The sequence below is a fragment of the Pundamilia nyererei genome, unplaced genomic scaffold, assembly GCF_000239375.1.
Source record: "Pundamilia nyererei isolate P.nyererei 1_Seehausen unplaced genomic scaffold, PunNye1.0 scaffold00166, whole genome shotgun sequence".
NCBI classification, from domain to species: Eukaryota; Metazoa; Chordata; class Actinopteri; order Cichliformes; family Cichlidae; genus Pundamilia; species Pundamilia nyererei.
Genome location: NW_005187567.1, coordinates 186,935 through 194,391, shown reverse-complemented (window position 1 = coordinate 194,391; position 7,457 = coordinate 186,935).

Here is a 7,457-nt window from a genome sequence, read left to right as displayed (position 1 = left end):
GAGATATATATCTTATATCGCCATCCAGCTAAAAAATATCGAGATATGAATTTTGGGTCATATCGCCCAGCCCTAGCGAGTAGCAATATATCAAATTTGACATTATCAAGACAGCCATGTCTGCTCATTGATCAGAGAGGTGAAGAGTTAATTTGTAAACCTCTCACACTAGGAGATAATCTTAGATGACCATCAGTTGTGTCTTACCTCTGGCTGGGATATCCCTTCAGATTGGTGACAGATTCAAAGTAAATCAACCCAGTAATCCTTCAATGCGCCTTCATCCTTGCTACTGCAACGTTTGTCCTGTGCAATACAAATCAAGTATCAACTAGAAGAATAACCATACTTTGATAAGAAAACCAGCAAAGGATTTTCAACACGGGTTAGGATAATGACACAGAAAGGAAGACTTAAGGCATGACACTGTGAATGCAGCGGGAGGAAGATACACAGCTAGTGAAATTTCCGCACCACAGCTATACTTGGCTATCGAAATAGTTTGAGTTGAAGTTGTGTTCGATTATATTATGCATATTTGACCAATTAATGGTCTTTTCCTCAGGTGTTTCTTTTTCCTCCAGACACCTGTGTTCTATTTCTGTCACTTAAAACCATCCGTGAACTTGAAGGCTGGATTTGCAATCAGCATGTGTTATGACTCATCTTAACAAGGAAGCAAATTTAAGATTCACATCTGGTATATTTCCAGTGAAACTAAGCGATGCTTTGGAAGGTAAACTTCTGTCTCTGCTGGGAAATCAGGCAGCTCAGCTATACAGCAGCCCCCCTGGAGCTTGGAGTGACTCAGTGTCTGGCTGTTGGAGGCTTCAGCATGGTGGATGGCTGACAACATGGGGACTTACACCCTGAATATCTGGTCCAAGGACAACATGCCTATTTGCCATTCTGCACTGTAGCCATAATGCCACTCGGCTGCTACTGTGGGTCCTAACACATTAAATCCAAAGGCATTGTTTGTGTCAACACTGCTATAAATCATCTTGTAGAGTGAAAGAACCACAAGGATGTGCTTTGCTCTGGGAAGAGGCACGGTGTAAGTGGCTCATTGTTTTACAGAAATCCAAAACAACATGCAGGCTCTTGTATCCATGTTCAGGTTTCAGTTTTCAGTATAAATGCAATTTTTTTTTGGGTAACTAACAAAGCTATTTATGCTGAAATACACATCTATGTGCTCACACATGCAAGTTAAACACAACATTACTAAAACAAAAGAGGAAAGAAAGGTTCAGCTTTTACAGCTCATCCGAGCAGTACCTGTACCACGTCTGAGCACGATTTGATCTCCACTGTTCCCTGTTCAAAGTAGTTTGAGTCAAGTCTCTAAATTACTCACATTTATGAATGGGATTCCTGATCTATCTGCGACTATGTGACCTTACCATCAATGGAAATGGGAAAGAGTGGCCAGGGAAATCAGTTTCAGTGCACGTCTCTGAGAATGGGAGACAATGAGCATGAGGTGTGATTTTTAACTTCAGTTTCTTATTCCTGAAAAGCTTACATTTTAAAAAATGCAAGACTCTCATCTGGCAGCAGCGTCTTCTCCCACTCCACACTCAATATTATCATACTCTCCTCAGCCTGCCTGTCTCTCTGCTTCTATCTTCCTTTGACTCCTATCGTTCTACTCCATTCATTTCAACTCTCATTTCTTCTATGTCCTCTTTCTTTTTTAGCTTCTCCTCCTTCACTCTTTTCACTCCTTCTCCAATCACTGTGAAATTGCAAGGCGGCTGGTTGGAGACTTCTCTGACAGAGAAATTTGGCTCAGATCAGAATCACTAGCGAGCATTCCTGCATTCCTTTCTCAATCTAAATGATTTTGCAGCTTAACAGGCGCACCCACTCAGAAAGCCAGGCAGACTCACTCTAACCTTACTACAAGTCTCCTACCCTCACTTTCTCTTTTGCATGCACACTCTCTTTCATTCACGTCTCAGTTTCTCAGTCACGTGCATACAACAAAGCAAATGCAGGACAGTTGCGTTACTATACCACAGGTAACATTTGGTACTGAGAGAGACAGGAAGTTAGACAGATGGAATGGCATTTTAGCAAAGTCGATCATTAAAAATAAACATATTATGCGTGTTGCATAATGCACAGTTCTGGGAATCGTACCATTATGTACCTTATTTCTTTATAAATCAAACGCAGATGAATTTTGAGCTTCAGCAGGCACTAATGCATGTCAAGATGTCAAAGTCATAGAGACAAAGGACGATGTCGACTCGAGTCTGCTGGTAGGTTTTTTTTTTTTGGCTGTCTGTGGGGGCCAGCTGTCTCACTGAGATTATTATATGAAGGCAGAACAATAGGTTTGACTCACCTCTTTCCATATATCAGGTGCTCTTCATGACTTTTGATATGGAACTACCTATTACACTGAACAAGTGTCTGCATCTCCTCAGCCTGATCGGCTGATTCAGAAGAAGAAGGTACCGTCATAATCAGCTGCTTCAAATATAACTTTTCACACTGCCTCAGAAACCACCAAGTCCACCCGCTGCATGCCAAATATCCCTGGACAAGATACTAACCTTAAGTTCCTCTCTAATGTATCCACTGGAGTCTGAATGTGCCTAACTGTTAGACAGAAAGCACTTAAGCATGTTGTATAAAGGCCTTGAGTTCTCAGAACTAGAAAAGCACATTGTCCTACTTTAAAAAAAAAAAAATCAAATATCTCAAATCTAGTCTTCAGTAGGGCTGTGCGATATGACCAAAATATCATATCCCAATATAAGAATTCTATCGTCCCGATAACGATATAAATCACAAAAATGTAAACTTATCTGTAAATTCTGTGAATCTCGGGCAGTTCGTCATGCGGGAAGTGTTTCCAGCTGCGCTTCATGTAGCTGGAGTCGAGTGTTTTAACAGATGCATGAAACTATACATTTTTAGACATAAAGTTGTAGCCCTACGTTTTCTTTGTGAGTATTTATTACACGGCGTGCTGCGGGGAAAAGCCTGTTCTAACGTTTGAGTCTAAGGTTTATTTTTTAGCACCTGGCGGCTCTTTTTTACTTCTCACCCGTAAATAATCTGCTCTTTCACGTGATTCAGTTTATTTTGAAAAGTCTCAACAGGATCTTGAGCTTTATTGTGAAAGGTTTATGTGGTACATAAACAAGCGGATGCGCGATGCTGTTACCGTCCTTGTTGCTAACCACAATGCATAAAAACAGGCGCTTGTCCTTCGGTAGTGTGGTTATATAAAATAGAAGAGAATGAGAGAACTTTAAGAAATTAATATAGCCACTACAGTGACCATCAAAACCATGAAACAATATTGCCGTAAACAGTTTATTTTGCGACACCACGAAACAAACGATAGCGTAAAATGAAACGATAGACGTTTTTATATCGTCATCCGATATATATCGTTATATCGAACAGCCCTAGTCTTCAGTAATGTAAAGTGAGCTTCTTGAGTTCAACAAAGAGCTATTGCCGCTGGTTTAAAGAGTCTTTTAATATGCATTCATGGGCATGAGAGGGCAGTGGTTGTGACCTTACAATCAGAAAAGAGGACTTCCACCCGCAAGGTCGTGAGGATCAAAATCACCAGTGGCAGTCTAATGAGAAGCTCAAATCTATTACATACTGGTTACTGCCATGCATTATTCTTTATGGAAAATGGTCAAATTCCAAAAGCTGCGAGTCAGAGTACACTTTATGTAGTAAAGCCACTGTTTTCAAGCTGCCTTATGGTCAATGTCATTCTGTTTTTGTTTTTTTCCTCCTTATTTCCTCTCTTTAATCTTGCACTGCTCTGAATCATCCATACAAAAGAAAGAACTGACTTAAAAGTTACAACATTTGAGATAAAAGCCTTCAGGTTGTCTCCACTCTCTGTGATCTATGTTTCTCCCCTTACAATATTAAATACAATTATTTACTTTGAACGTTTTCACCTGTTGCAATCCTCTTTATAGTTTCAGTTTCTAGACCTTGCAAGTATTTCTCTACCTCTCTTTCTCTTTCTTGCTTCCTCCCCCTCAAGCTCATCTGTGTACAATCAGGTCAGACGGTGGCAGTTAATTTAACCTTTGTTCTGGTTAGCTGGTTTTCATTAATAATTAACCGAAACTTAGAAATCACACAGACTTTAACATCTAAAATCCTTTAAACCTCTGGACTATTTCAGATTTGATCATAACCTTATATTTCCATCACAATCAGTGTTTTGGGGTTTTTATCCTGATATCCTACACCCTTTTAAATTGACAGGGTTGAATGTAGGTGTAGCTGCTATCTGATAAATCAATGATGATTTTATACATAACATACCTAAATGTTAGGTATCTGGCAGCAGCGTCTTCTCCCACTCTCCCAATATACAGTTCCTTTACTGTGAAATTTGCTTCTGCGTAAAAATAGTTTATATAAATTAAAATGTAGACAAGCTGTAGATAACTCTTTGTTTCAATATGATTCCTATACAACAATAAGACTTTTGTTAAATTGTTTTAAATACATCCCTAATAATGGAATGTGGGATGATCAAAACTGAATTCCAACTTGTTTCATGGTTTCATCAAACTTCTCCCACACGAAGGTTTTTGCTTTAGCGAATGCTCTGCTTGGCCTTCTGGCACCTGCCTCCAGAGACCCACAAGCCAACCAAGCAAACCAGTCAATAGGACTCCTTCAACTTGACTGAGCCGTGCACTTCATAAGTCTACCAGAGGTTGTGGTCAAATGCTGTCCAAGGTCTGCCACAGGTGGGAGTTGAAGATCTCCCAGATAAGAGCTGCTACAAAGTGGTCCTCTACACTCGCTACATGTTTGGGAATCCCAGCCCTATCCATTACCTCTCCACATGATCCGACTCCCCACCATGTGGTGATCAGTTAAAAGCTCAGTTCCTTCTCTTCAGATCGGATGGTATGATTATAAATTACTGACCTTGGTTGTCCTGATCCCATGTGCGCTTATGGACACCCTTATTGTCAGATATGGTGGTTGTTACTATGTGAGATTAACATAATAGTCCAACAAAAAGAAAACAAACAAACATAAAACACCACTTTGTTACAGATTGGCACCCAATTACACCCCTCTGGTCTCCATGGTCCATGGGGAGTTTTTGTTTCACATCACAACTTGCCTTGTGGACATCAAACTAATTTGAAACTAAATGGAGAGAATAAGAACACATAAACACAATCCTATTGGTGTATCCATCAGTGGTGTTTATCGCACACTACAAGATGCTATGTGCATATTAGTATTGTACAGCACTTTAGTCTACCAGGTGTGTTTTTAAAGTGCTATATAAATAAATAAATGATGATGATGATGCAAAACCATATAATTTACATGCATAATTCATAGCTCTATAACAAGTACTTAAAGTGTGCTTAAAGAAGTCACAACAGTGTTTCTTGGTGCAATGTCCATAAGTTAGAGGAAGAGGAATTAGCGCAAAAGGCATAATTTTTTCAAAGTAGCAGACAATTTTCAATGCAACTTTCAAACACCTCAACAAATAAAAGCAAACACACCGTTTCTGCGCAGTTTGTCACACTGTGTGTCTGCTGCTTTTTTTTTTTTTTGCAGGGGTAGAAAAGAATGTGAGATAACTTCACTCAAAGATGGAAAAAGATGTAATACAGACAGGACAGGAGAGGAAGACGAGAGATTATTTTTAAAAGGAGACAACTGCTCACTTGACGTTTGATAGACTGGAAATGTAAAGCTTACATGTAATGTGCCAATTCATTTTTGAAGTTTTTTGGACTGTCATATTATCTATACAACATGTGTTGTTGCTGAAGTTCAAACATCATGTAAAACAAACTGAAGTATACCAACTTTGCATTATTCAAAATGGGGCTGTACAATTAAGCAAATGTTAATCTTGATCATGACTTTGGCATCACACAATTAAATCAGCATGATCAAGGGATATTCCAAATGTGTCTTCCACCATTTAAACACAAAGCAAAGGAACCAGAATCAGCTTTATCGACTGAGTATTTGTGCATGCAAGGAAATGGGCTATGGACATTTCCTTGCCACTTAGTGTACAGAGCAGAGTAGACAATTCTGACAACATGGTATCAACAAGACACAGACAATAACAACATGTATAGCATATTTACGGTGCAATGATGTAGAGTGTGAAGATGTTGGAATAAATTATGGAATAAATAAGGGATGGATTTATAACTTTTGCACTGTCCACTTCTTGCTGTGACAAAACAAATTTCCCACGTGTGGGACTAATAAAGGTTATCAGGTTATCTTATCTTATCTTATGGATAACAAGTTACCACACACACACACACACACACACACACACACACACACACACACACAGTGTTTACACAATGATTAACTATAAATAGATGCATATGGTATATTGAGATATATAGAATAGAACAAAACATTATTTAAAGAGTAAGTTAGTTGTGTTGGTTTGTGGTGCAGACATACACTCTTTGATTGTGATCTGTTCCCAGTTAACATGACTTGAACCAAATCTTAACTATTTCCAGTGAGGATGGTCTGCTTCAAGGGACAAGCTCTTGACCTTCTGCTGTGCCAGACATTTGATTTTTTTTTTTTTGTATATTAGCTGTAATTTGGTGGTAAAATGTAGTGTTACTCATCCAGACTAGAAACTTCAAGTTCAATGTGAACACGCAGGCATGTCAGGATCTGATTTAGGGAGCATGTCAAAATAGTAAAATTTGCAGATGACACGAAGATCATCAAACTCAAGGACGGTTATGAGGCTGCATACAGATGTGGGGTTAACCTGCTGGACCTGTGGTCCAGTCAGAACAACCTAGACCTCAATATAATATATAAGATGTGGAGATGACAGTGGACTTCAGGAAGAACCCCTCTCCATTATCTCCCCTCAGTTTATTCAACACCATTGTGGCTGCTGTGGAAACCTTCAGGTTTCGGGGATTCACGATCTCCCACGATCTGAAGTGGTCATCCAGTACAGATACAATCATCAAAAAGGCCCAGCAGAGGATGTACTTCCTGCACCAGGAACATTACTGCAGACCCCTGGTGACAACCTGTTCCAATTCCTCCCCTCTGGTAGGCACTACAGAGCAGTGTACACCAATACAAGCAGCTATCTGAACACTTTCTTTGCACAGGCTGACACTCGATAAACACTTAGGACACTCACATAGTCTCTCTACTTAAAACATCCATTATACCTTCTGCTGAATCAAAGCATTCAATCACTTGAAAATACACCAAACTGCAGTATAATTAATGCATGAAGGCCAAGAAAAACAATGCAATGGCTGCCAACACGAGTCCAACATGTACTCAGACGTCCATAAAAGCGAGCCTGGACAGCACGTCTGTGTACCCATCCAGCTCACAAAGAAACACTGAAATCACCAATGCAACCAAACTCCATTTGGCCAAAGAGTTGGTGAGTAATGAAG